Here is a 13355-nt window from a genome sequence, read left to right on the forward strand (position 1 = left end):
AGAGAATCGCACTACTGAACTCTTTAAGCATCGAGTTTTCTCATGCTAATGAGAATGATGCTCACTTTTCGGCTTTCCCAAAAATCACCAGAGCGAAATGGGGGGAGCGAATGCCTGCTCCGAGCTCTTTTGGTCCATGGATATGTTCCATTTGCCAGATCCAAATCCACCATATGTCACCTCTAGAACGTCGAATTCATCGTTGTCGTCGGCATACAAGACACACCCGCAGTCTCTCCAACAAACTACAGGTTTATCCAAAATCGCAAGAAGTTGTTGTTCGGCGCCCCGATAATACATCACACTCAACTGTAGCTTGCAATCCTGCCATGGTTAGAACGTTTCACGAAAAGGTCGTACAAGAAGCGGAGGAGTTTGACTTGCCTTCATTTTACAACAGTCTGTATAGTACAGACCTATCTCGATAGAGTTTGACTCAACATAGGATGTATGGTGGAAGCAGTAAAGCGTGGGACTGCCGAGGCAGATTATTTTATACCGCCGATGAATAGTTGTGCCCTGCGTTACATGCCTGATAATAGTTCGCTTTTGAAACGCAATAACCATCTGGTGCTAGGGGTCTTCCATGCTTATTATGAGCAATGGTGCTTGGGGAGCTTTGGCATTCTATCCTAGGCAATAACCAAACGGATACGGAACTGGCCGCGCAAATTGATGGCTCCACATTTCGCACTGTTAACGAAGTCGTTCCTACGAGGATAAGAGGAGATTTCCATAGCGGGTAGCTGAGAGAATTTCCTGGGACATCATCACAGCTGCAGCCGCTCACTACATACCTGCTGGTCGAATAGCCGAAATTATACCAAATTTCACAGCCGAGGCGATGATACTAGCAAATGAGTGAGTTGAGCTTCGTCGTACGAATCCTGAAGACGTAAGAGTTAGCGATCCGAAAAGGTAAGCGTGTTATTTTAACCGGGAATTTATAGTGCACCCCTATAGTGATATAAAATGATAACTATGCAAATTTTACATCAGTTGAATTGTGTGTGTGGAGAGAGCAACGCCAAATGAGCGCACACGGGCGCCTAATTGCCTGACCTGGCACTGTGGGCATGCAGTACAGCATTTGTAATAGTATTAGTAATTTTTGAAGATTTTGTCAATGTATTTGGCAAGGTAAATTCCCAGCCAACAATTTTTGCCGATGGCTCTGATATCAGATTTTTTTCCGAGATTTCGTAACCTTTCTTTCCGATTATTTTCCGAGTGCTCTGCACAATCTCGGAAGGGAAATTTTGATTTGTTTTCTTTCCGATTAGTTTCCGAGTACTCTGCACATAATCTGAAAGAATTTTTGATCTGTGTATTTTTCTCGCGAGCAAAAATCCCGAACTCTGGTTGATTGTATACAAACAACGCCAGCGGCAAGGGAAATTTCTTTGCTTTGTTTGCATGCTGTACCTTGTTTTTTAGTTATTTCGCAGCAGTTAAGTGAGTAAGACGTAGCGGAACAAATTATTGTGTGTTTCAAAACAAATTAAAATTGGAAGTTTGCATACACATTTTGTAAAAAGCTGTTTATAATAACAAATATTGTTAATTCTATTTTAGATACGCCAAATAAAGAACAACATCGTGATGACACATGGAAACTTTATTAGGAAAAGTTGTGTTTTATAATTTTGCAAACACACAATATCAGCGGGCAGCAGCAATGAATACTATTAAATCCAACTTGTGAAGATGATGAAATAAAGAATAAAAAAATTCGCATTAAACATCCGAACATTTTCCGAAATATAAATCACCGGAATTTTTTCCGATTTTCGGATAAAACCTTACGAAAATATTCAGATTTTTTTCCATATATCGGATAAAATATCCGATAATCTTCCGATTTTTTTCCGAATATCGGATCAAACATCCGATAATCTTCCGATTTTTTTCCGAATATCGGATCAAACATCTGATAATCTTCCGATTTTTTACCGAATATCAGATCAAACATCCGATAATTTTCAGATTTTTTTCCGATTTTCGAATGTTCCTTCCGAGTTTTTTCCGAAATTGTGCAGATAATCGAAAATTCCCTTAAAATTTCCCTTTTTTTCATTCGAGTTTTTTTGCGAATTCGTTCAGAATTCGGAAAGAAACTCTATTATTCCTTCCGATTTTTTTCCGATAAAACTTTCCGAATTCGTGGGCACCTTCACACAATTTTGTTCCGATTTCTGAACGAATTCGACATCAGAATCGCATACTTTCGTTCCGAATTCGGAACAAAATCGGAAAAAATTGTTAGCTGGGTTTATAGAAGGTATGTGCATGAATTACAACAACTAACAAATTTACAAAAACAACATTGTTGGTATTGAAAATTAATTGTCAAAGAAAATATTGAATAATAGGGTCGTTCCAAAAATTTTCTCAGGAAAGACATAAATACATTTTGAAAATCCTCCAAAATAGAACAAATTTGAATGACAATGTAAATGTAAAGCATTCAGAACTGTCGTAGGTCATTTTTATTACACGTTTAGGAAGAAAAATAGTATTTTATGGTAGCAAATTTCGAAGTTTCAAATTCCATGAGTAGATCCTATTACATTTTGAAAACTAAATTTACAAAAAAAAGTAAGAATACAGCTGATTGTCACTTCTACCTTGTATAAATGTACCTTGGTATTTGGGAGTAGTTTTGGCAGGATTGAAATCAAAATAGTTTTGATTTTGTAAATGAACCCCTTTCAATCCGATGAATTTTGTTTATTTTCCAAGTAAAAAAAGTAAAAAATATTTGTCCTTCTTTCAGATATCTATTTAATATTAAATTCTATTATTTTCATTCAATGTAGCGAAGGCTTTTTACTTACGCTGCATTAAATTACTGTCTGTGAATGTGGGAACGAAAACAAAAGTTTCAAATTTCATTTGAGACTTTTGTTTTTCGCTACATTAGGCAGACATAAATGAAATTAATTTAATTCAAATCAAGGGGGAAGGGTTGGGACGTAACTCGCGCTCTCTTGTTAAGAATGATAGCTGAGAACATTGTTGACGTTGTTGTACAGTTATTTTAATATTTTGTTTTCATCATTCTTAAGGGCTGGGTACATAATGCTTCGCCTGATTGCCTTGCTTTCCTGCTTTATTTCTGACATAATAAAAGAAGGCCTAGCCAATTTCCAACTGATCGCAACCCAGTTCGAAATTTCGTCCTAATTCTATTATTTTTATTATGTCAGAAATGAAGCAGGAAAGCAAGGCAATCAGGCGAGGCAGCTTATGTACCGAGCATTTAATTTATTGCAGTTTTAATGTAAAAATTGCCGACTACTGGGACATGACATTAGGAGCACTTACCCCATATCTTGAATTGTATTAAAAAATTATTTCATGTAAACATGACATAGTAACAACTCACACAGAGCTGTCAATATAGTTTTGTATAACAACTGATCTGAATTGATTATGGCTTTCACGTGCGAGGTATTTTGTTATCTTGTCAATTGTTCAGCCTTTTCTATTTACATATGTTTGTATGTATTATACATATAAAAATATAGCGATTTAATTTAAAAATAAAAATGTTTGCACAGATCATTCACTTTTATGGTAGATCACCCACCTCATAGGGTGTTCTCTATTGGGCGTGTTTGTTGTGCATTAGCTATGGTGAGTTTCAACAGGTTCTATGGTGTAATGGTTAGCACTCTGGACTTTGAATCCAGCGATCCGAGTTCAAATCTCGGTAGAACCTACAAGAAAGATTTTTTTGTATTATTTTTACGTCTATGATTACTGCTGTGGTGCACAACTATATGTTAAATTTGTGTTAGGCCCCTCTTAACAACTATTATCGGCTCATCTGCGAAATATGTATGTAATTCGCTGAAATATGACGACCAAGGCAAGGTACATTTATTGTTTGTTTCTGGCTCAGACGCATAGATCCATGATTCATCACTGTGATGATCTTATAAAAGTCTTTAAAAGCTCCGAGATCATGGTACAATAAGTTTCAGATAGAATTAAGTGCCAGATGTTTTGATTCTCCTGTAATACTAGTGTCAAATTCTAAAATACATTTTGTATCATGGCACAATTGCCGAGGTAGTGGTATCACACCAGCTCACACTGGTCGAAGCCATTGATGTAGCGGCGCGAAAGTCAAAAAATCAAAGTGTAAAATTGCGAAATGTTTTCCATTTTATCGATTAGTCCCGGTCCACACTAGCATGAATTTCATTAAAAAATTTCATGAAATTAGGTGTTCTTAAATCGAATTCCCCACTACAGCAATTTTATGATTTTACTCTACTATGGAGGTCGATCTAGAGACGCATAATTTCATGCAATTTTTTCAATGAAATCACCTAGTGTGAACCGGGACTTACAGACACTCTGCTGACTAAAGTGGGGTACACACGATCAGTTTTGACTGTCAGTTTTGCTCAAATAATCGTGGCCGTTAACTTTTGTCAGTCATCAGGCAACCACAAAATATTTTGTGGTTGCTGGACTGTTTGACAGTTATCGATAATTCCGAAAAATCGACAGTCAAACTGATCGTGTGTACACCACTTAAATTTTGTTTTTACTTTTTATACCCTACACCACTATGTGGTAAGGGGTATTATGTGTTAGTGCATTTGTATGTAACATACAAAAGGATGCGAGATAGACCCATAGTTCCTTCTAGGGATATACATAGAATCACTTTCTGAGTCGATTTATGCATGTCCGTCCGTCCGTCCGTCCGTTCGCAACATACAGGTCACATTTGTTGACCGATTTCGCTGAAAATTGGGGAATACCATTTTTTAGCCGTCGGAAGATCAAGTTCGAAGATGGGATATATCGGTCCACGTTTTGGTATAGCCCCCATATAACGGTACCCCCCGATTTACGGTATTTTGACGTTTTCAGCTACATTTTCAGACCGATGTAGCTATAATTTGACATTTAGGGTTCTTAAATGTCAATAAACTTATATAACAAAAGTTGTGGACATAGGTCCACGTTTTGGTATAGCCCCCATATAACGGTACCCTCCGATTTCCGGTATTTTGACGTTTTTAGCTACATTTTCAGACCGATGTAGCTATAATTTGACATTTAGGGTTCTTAAATGTCAATAAACTTATATAACAAAAGTTGTGGACATAGGTCCACGTTTTGGTATAGCCCCCATATAACGGTACCCTCCGATTTCCGGTATTTTGACGTTTTTAGCTACATTTTCAGACCGATGTAGCTATAATTTGACATTTAGGGTTCTTAAATGTCAATAAACTTATATAACAAAAGTTGTGGACATAGGTCCACGTTTTGGTTTAGCCCCCATACAACGGTACCCCCCGATTTGCGGTAATTTGACGTTTTTAGCTACATTTTCAGACCGATGTAGCTATAATTTGACATTTAGGGTTCTTAAATGTCAATAAACTTATATAACAAAAGTTGTGGACATAGGTCCACGTTTTGGTATAGTCCCCATATAACGGTACCCCCCGATTTACGGTATTTTGACGGTTTTAGCTACATTTTCAGACCGATGTAGCTATAATTTGACATTTAAAGTTATGTTTGTTGTTGTAAATATTCACTCAGTTATTCACTGTCATCAGATGCATCAGATTTTAACAAAATTGTTGCTAAAACCTGATTTCATATTTTTAATTGTTTAATAAATTCGTAATAAAACTAAACAAAGTTTATTTTTTATTGATAGGTGAAAGTGAAATTGAAAAAAAATTTTGAGCCTGAAGTTACATAGTTATATGGCAATAAATTTTCAAAAATTATTATTTTTTTATGTTTTTAGTGCAATATACTTTTGTTAAATGTAGCGTAACTACAAAGGTTCTCTAAGGTCCAGTCCAATTTTTTTACTAATTAATTTGGACTTCCTGGATTCCGAATAATCACAATTTAGCCGCAAATAGCTGCAAATCTTGCTGATAAATGGTCTTGAAAAACAGCTTAAACCCTCAAAATACCCAAAATCTGTCGATACTGTTATATGGGGGCTACATCAAAATGTAGACGTATGTTCACAATTTTTGGTGGAGAAGATGTATAACAAACGAGAACCTCCTATACCAAAATTCAGCTTATTTGGTCTGAAAATATAGACAAAATCCTAACAATACCGAATATTGGGAGGTACCGTTATATGGGGATAATATCAAAACGTAGACCTATGTCCCCAAATTCCAAATCACATTTGGCCGGAAAATGTAGTTTTAAACCCCAACATACTGCAAATCGCGAGGTACTTTAAAAGGGACCTATACGCAAAAGTGGACCTATGTCCACAATTTTTGGAGTGATCACTAGAAACCTTAAGTACCAAATTACAACTAATTTGGAAGGAAAGGGTGGCTTAAATCCTCAAAATACCGAATACCTGGAGGTACCATTATATGGGGGCTATACCAAAATATTAGCCGCTGATGTTCATATTTAGTCCATTATTACCCACGGACACAGACTGAGTTTGTGCAAAATTTCAGAACGATACTCCATTCGTTAGATCAGTGATTTCGGCCACTTTGCAGCCGTTCGTATATGAGAAGTCAAATCCCTCTATAAAAAAAATGTTGACATAACATATTCAAAATTTTACCATACCACTACCTGGGTAATTGTGCCATGTTTTGTATTCTAATTTCTATTTTCTATGTACATTAAGCCCCTGTTTATGTATTTCGAAACGAAAATGTGTGCGCATGAAACACACCCAAACTTTAGTTTTTGAAATATTATTGCCTTTGCTTTTGCTTCAAACCAAAAAACAAATTTGAAAAACACACTCAAATTTGGTAGTTTCTCTTGCGCATTCATTTTCTTATCGACATACATGAACAGGCCCTAAGGATATATTTTTTTTTTATTAATACGCCTGGGTTCCACTTAATTCACAATAATGCACAAACTGGGAATTTCTCTGTCATGATAGAGACAATTATAGTATGGGAGGAAAATGTGGTTCTCTACAGAAAACCCACTTTATATTAGGCAGTAGCCCCGTTATCTACCAAACTCATTATTGCAATTTGTATCAGTGGACAGATCAGTCGTTCTTTTTTTATGTGTAGGCTACTTTGGCGGTATATGCGCTCCAGAAATTAAAATATGGACCAAATATAAAATGTATATATTTTTCATACAAAAGTAATGGTCCATTTCACCCGCTAAATTATATCAGATCATTAACCAAAATTTTAGGCATTTTCTTCGAACTAAAATCTTACCATAGACTAATTAATGTAGAGACAAAGAATGGCTCTCACCATTTATCTGCGGCGAAAGAGATGTCGTTTACGCATGTTTGTGGTTTGAGTGACAACTACTTGTTTCACTCAAACGAAAACTCCTAAAAATATTAACATTTACGAACTATATGCCTATCAAAAAGAGTGGCATAGTTAATTTCATATGTAAAGTACATTTTAAAGTGGCGAAGTTTGCAAACAAAGACCCTAATTGGTAGAAAAACAAATAAATTGTTTTCGAAGTTGAGTCATTTGACTAGCCCCAGTCTGCCTTGAGTCAGATGACTAGCCCCAAATCGTTTCGTGCGACATCTGGTAGGAAATGAAAAATGAGAGCGTTCGAAGTCTCTACTTAATTTGTCTATGTAGAAAGGTCAAAGTTTATTTTCCAAGTACAACTTATTTACCCGGAATATTTCTTCCAAGAATAAAGATATAAGCTGTATTTTACAAATTTTCCCAATTTTCACACAAAAGTTGTGGTCCATTTAACCCTCTAAATATTATCTGATCATCATCTCATATACCCTTACCTTGTTTAAAATTTCGCGTTGATCGGACTATTATTACGACCTACAGAGCCGCTACAAAATTAGATAAAAATTATGTTTTTGGTCCATTTCACCCGCTAAATGTTCCACGATCATCACCAATAAAAATAGGGATCTATTCTGGTCTGAACCCGACCTCCATACAAAATTTCGTGACGATCGTCCATAATTGCGGCCTGGAGCGTGTTTACAATTTATAATGGACAGACGGACGGACGGACAAACATCTCAAAATCGCTTTATCTCGTCGAGATATGAAGATTGGTATACCACATTGGGGGTTTCCGGCGAATATTTCGCGGTGTTTACATGCATTTGTACCAAAACAAACTTATAATACCCTTTCCACATTGTGGTGTAGGGTATAAAAATAATAAATATAAAATTATATTTATGAATCAAATTTAAATAGAAGGTGCTTACACCTGGAAGTTTTTTCGGATTCTGAAACTACAATATTCACAGATGAAAAATTTGCAAAAAAAAAGAACAAAAAAAATCGCCGGAGCGCTTTTTAAATAAATAATTTTGCTTGGAAACCGCTAGTTGAAACTACAATGTTCACAGATGAAAAATTTGCAAAAAACAAAAAAATCGCCGGAGCGCTTTATTGTTGTTTAGGTTTTTGCGATGGGAATAAAGAAAATGTTGTAGCTATATAAAATTCTCTACAAGATTGACCCTAATGATATTTTCGTAGGTTTTACAACTTTTGAGATATAGAAGTTGAACTTGAGACAATTCAAATTCAATTCAATTCTGCAATTTCCCAACAAAAACTTATACATATATCAAAAAAATGGTACAACCTATGAAAAATTACATAAACCAGTTTTGTAGAGAAATTTCACAGCTCTAAAATTTTCTCAGGTCCCATGCCGATAAGACTTGCCGTATTCAAGCAAAATCGCGAAAACCCTAAAAAACCTAAAAATGTAAACTTAGCTTCTTTATCTCAAAAATGGTACAGCCTGAGAACAAATCATAAACATCAATCCTGTAGAGAATTTTCACAGCTACAATATTTTCTTTAGCTCCCTTTCGATTGAACTTGCGATTTCCAAGCAAAATCGTGAAATCCTAAAAAAACACCTAAAGATGTGAATTTTGACCGCGATTTATTTAAAAGTCCCTACAGCGATTTTTTCTTGTTTTTGGATTTTTCTCATCTATGAACATTGTTGTTTCAGAATTCACAAAAACTTCTCCTGTGTAAGCGGTTTCCATTAAAAGTTAGTTAAGGCGCACCTTTCATGGCATTGTTTTATAAGGGGCGATACAGTCAGTGTATTGTCCCAATTTGAACTTCAATATCTCAAAAATGGTAAAACGTACGAAAATACCGTAAAGGTCAATCTTGTAGAGAATTTTCATAGCTACAACATTTTCTCAAGTCTTATTTTGAAAGGACTTGCGGCTTCTAAGCAAAATCGTGAAAACCTAAACAACCCCTAAAAACGTCAACATGAATCGCGATTTATTTAAAAAGCGCACCGGCGATTTTTTTTTTTTTTTTTGTTTTTTGATTTTTCTCATCTATGAACATTGTAGTTTAAGAATCCGCAAATACTTCGCAGGTGTAAAAGCACCTTCCATTTCAATTTGATTCAAGAGCACCGTGCAAGTGCAGTTATGAATAAAAAACTGTAGCTTAATTTATTTTAATTATATTTTATTCTGTTTTGTTTTGAACAATTAATAAAAAATCACAAAAGTTTTTTGAGTTGTCAAATATTGTTACTCGAACGCTTTTATATACATATTTTACGTAAAACAAAATTTAATTGGTTTAAGGCTTTACCTAATTAATTGCGTGTTGCGTGTGCGTTCAAAAAAACAAAAACAAAATACATGTATTTCAAATTGACAACAAAAACAAATACATGTATTTTATTTTTGTTTTTTGAACGCACACGCAACACGCAGTTAATTAGTTAAAGCCATTAATTTTAAATAAACATAAATTTGTACTGAATCTCTTATATCCGATTTATTGTACAACAATAGTTTATTGTAATAACATTACGGCATAACATAGACCCCATCGATATGCCTGCTGTTAGCGGCATACATAATCCAACTGACCACATTTCACAGACACAAACATCTACACTGCTGTTAAAAACGCTTTTACCATCGGCAAAAACGAAATGGTTGTTTTTCTCTTTTTTCACCACATATTGAAGTGGCGGCTTTGACACTATCTTCATATAGGGTTCTATGGTGTAATGGTTAGCACTCTGGACTTTGAATCCAGCGATCCGAGTTCAAATCTCGGTAGAACCTAAAATCGCCAAAATCATTTTTTAATATGATATTAAAGATTAATATAAAATTCACTGTTGTATTAAAAAGAATAATATATAGTTAATAAACTATTAAAAATAAAACAAAAATTATGTTGTAGAAGATTTAATTTAAATACTAATTTACATGCCAACAGTGTTAATTTTTATTAAAAATAAATATTAATTTTTATTAGTTAAATACAACTTAATAAAAAATCCTCGTAAAACATGTGTAGTCATCGTACGGTTCTATGGTGTAATGGTTAGCACTCTGGACTTTGAATCCAGCGATCCGAGTTCAAATCTCGGTAGAACCTGCAATTGAAAATGCAATTTTTATTATTTAAAAAATAAATTGATTTAAAAATAAAAAATGATTTAAGTTAAAAGAAGAGTGGTTCTCATTCGTATGGAAATTACGTTCTCAGCCCTCCATATGCTGCTTGCACCTACCTGTCGACACTATGTAATAAAATTCAAAAAGCCGGGTTGCTGAATTTTTAATACTGTCTAAATTTTAGACCTTTAAATGACTTCATTTTACAAAACGAAGTTTACAACACGAATCAAATAGCATCCACAAAGTATGGGAATCATAAAAATTCACCACTGACTAACATATAAACACAACTCGCTTGAGAATGATATCAAAGACATGAACCAATAACGCACAATGTAGGTAATACAGTAAATGGACACAGTATTATCGTCGCAGCTAACTCTTGTTCAAACGGGTAGGTAATCAGCACACAAATTCCTCATACACTAATACCTCGATTTGCGTTAATGATTGGTTCCGACGCAAAGCGAAACAACGCAAATCACAACACATGTTTCCACAAAATTCAAAGCCACAAATATTAATTAGGAAAACAGGAGCCAAGGTGGCAATAGGTGGCAATCAAAAGATCTGCTCACTAGATATTAAGAATTTTGATTTTTTTATCAAATTTAAATTTTGATTTCTTGATAACGGTACATTGTAGTTAATGTCAACTTTCTGGACTAAAATGTTATATTTATAGCCCACTCATCGAATCCCCATCCAAAACTTTTAGTATTATCAACAAATTTTTCACAAAATGTTATTTTATATGTCGCTTTATTTTCATATGATTATCGCCTTAGATTACCTGGGAAATATTTTTCATATTTAAAGAGCTATAACTTCATTATACCCTCAGCCTTTAGGCTAAAGAGGGTATTTACACTTTGATACGACCAAAAATGTGCCTCATCGAAATAATGGTTTTAGACCCCAAGTATGTTTGTACGACAGACAATTTTGAGTAGATCTAGCAATGTCCGTCCGTCTGTCTGGCTGGCTGGTGCGCACGATAACTCTCGAACGGCTCAATCGATTCGGTTCAAATTTTGGGTATCGAAATATTTTGTCCAGATTTGATTTAAGTTCGAAGATGGGCCATATATGTCCACTCCTTCAGGTACCTCCCCCACAAAAGTTCCAAAATGTTCGGAAAATTTTTGGGCACGATAAGTCTTGAAGGAACTAACCGATTTGGTCCATACTTTGCACATCGTGAAATTTCCACCAGACTTAGATGAGGTTCCAATATGGACTCAATCGGTTCACTCCTTCGGGTACCTCCCACACAAAATTTCGGATAAGTTCAGATTAGGGCCTGCTCTCGATTCGATTTTATTTTTGTTGCAACAGCTTGTATTCACTTCCACGCATTCGACGGTACAAATTTCATCACGGGCAAGTCCATACTTCCTGAGAAAATAGCCTGAAAGATGCAAAAAGCCCCTATGACATCGTGGGTAGTGGTTGGAGCGCATGATAACTCTCGAAGGGATCTGCCGATTAGGTCCAAAATTTGGCTTTCGTAATATTTTGTTCAAACTTAGTCTAAATTCGAAGATAAGCCATATCGGTCCACCCCTTCAGGTACCTCCCCCACAAAAGTTCAAAAATGTTCGGAAACATTGTGCGCACGATAACTCTGGAAGGGAGTGACCGATGTAAACTATACTTTGCACATCCTAATATATCCACCAGATATAGATCAGGTTCGAATATGGAATATGGAATATATTTGTCTACACCTTCTGGTACCTCTCACACAATATTTCGGATAAATTCACTTTAAGACCTGCTCTCGAATCACTCTGATTTTTGTTGAAGCGATTTGCATTCGCTACCTCCATTACGACGGTAAATGTTTTTTAAGGGCAAGTCCATATTTTTTAGGAAAACAGCCCGAAAGGTGGCGGTCGGAGAGCACGATAACTCTCGAACTGTTCAACCGATTTTGCCTGTTTGCGATATTGCCCAAACTTAGTTTCATGGGGCAATAGCGCTCCCCAACTTCCGGTACTTCTCCCCAATATTTAGAAAAATTTCACTAAAATGCTATGACGATATGACTTGAATGGGGCAACTAATTTGGTCCAAACTTTGGATCTCCTTATAGTTTGTCAAAATTTAGTTTACCTTCTAAAATGGCCCATATCGGTCCTCCCCCAAAAAAGTTCAAAATTTGTGTCTTAGTGCAGTTAATTCCTAATCCAGATTTTTGTCGGCAAGTTCAAATGTCCAAAAAGGACCACAAAATTCTGAAGAGACCTTAAATACATTCGATCAGTCCGTAGGTGAAAGTTTCACTTCACATTGGCTGAGGGTATATATCTGTCGACAAAGCCGACTGACACTTTTTTACTTGTTACCTTGTAATATTAACAGTTGATAATAGAAAAAAAGCTATTTGCGCCCAACGTGGGGCTCGAACCCACGACCCTGAGATTAAGAGTCTCATGCTCTACCGACTGAGCTAGCCGGGCAGTTGGGCGACCGCTGCCAAATATCTTATTTGTAAATTTAAAATAAAATTTTTATTTTCTAAATATAAAAACTAAAAAATACAACAAATGCTATTATTGTTTGATTAAAAAAACTATTTAATTTTAATTGGGCAGATCTGCCTCCCGTTTTTTCAATTTAGGACCCGGCTAGGGTTCCTCATATACATACATATATCACAGACTCTATTTGGTTTTTAAGTGCTTAAGTCCATTGTTGTAATGAAAACCTATCCAAGCCTTACTGTCCATACGATCCAATACTTTCATAGACGACACGAAAAAAATATTATAAACTTTAATTTATTTTTCTTTTATTTCTTCAACAACTACATTGGATTTGTCTTACAATTAAAACCTGTTTGTTGTTTTTCTTTCTTAACAATTAAATTTAGTTAAATATCATTCTTAGAAAAAGTGTTACAGTTATATATATAGTAGATGATGAT

General features: G+C 35.3%; 4 non-coding genes across 4 annotated transcripts; 3 read left to right on the forward strand and 1 right to left on the reverse strand.

Moving 5' to 3' along the window:
* The first annotated feature begins 3652 nt into the window (after positions 1-3652).
* TRNAQ-UUG (transfer RNA glutamine (anticodon UUG)) lies at positions 3653-3724 on the forward strand. The gene has a single exon. It is a non-coding gene; the product is annotated as a tRNA-Gln (tRNA).
* A 6285-nt stretch (positions 3725-10009) lies between these two features.
* On the forward strand, positions 10010-10081 carry TRNAQ-UUG (transfer RNA glutamine (anticodon UUG)). The gene has a single exon. It is a non-coding gene; the product is annotated as a tRNA-Gln (tRNA).
* Positions 10082-10328: 247 nt separating this feature from the next.
* Positions 10329-10400, forward strand: TRNAQ-UUG (transfer RNA glutamine (anticodon UUG)). Its single transcript has one exon. It is a non-coding gene; the product is annotated as a tRNA-Gln (tRNA).
* Positions 10401-12815: 2415 nt separating this feature from the next.
* Positions 12816-12888, reverse strand: TRNAK-CUU (transfer RNA lysine (anticodon CUU)). The gene has a single exon. It is a non-coding gene; the product is annotated as a tRNA-Lys (tRNA).
* Between the last annotated feature and the right edge of the window lie 467 nt (positions 12889-13355).

This window comes from Musca autumnalis, unplaced genomic scaffold (genome assembly GCF_047663935.1).
Source record: "Musca autumnalis isolate F117 unplaced genomic scaffold, ASM4766393v1 scaffold_1, whole genome shotgun sequence".
Classification (NCBI taxonomy): domain Eukaryota; kingdom Metazoa; phylum Arthropoda; class Insecta; order Diptera; family Muscidae; genus Musca; species Musca autumnalis.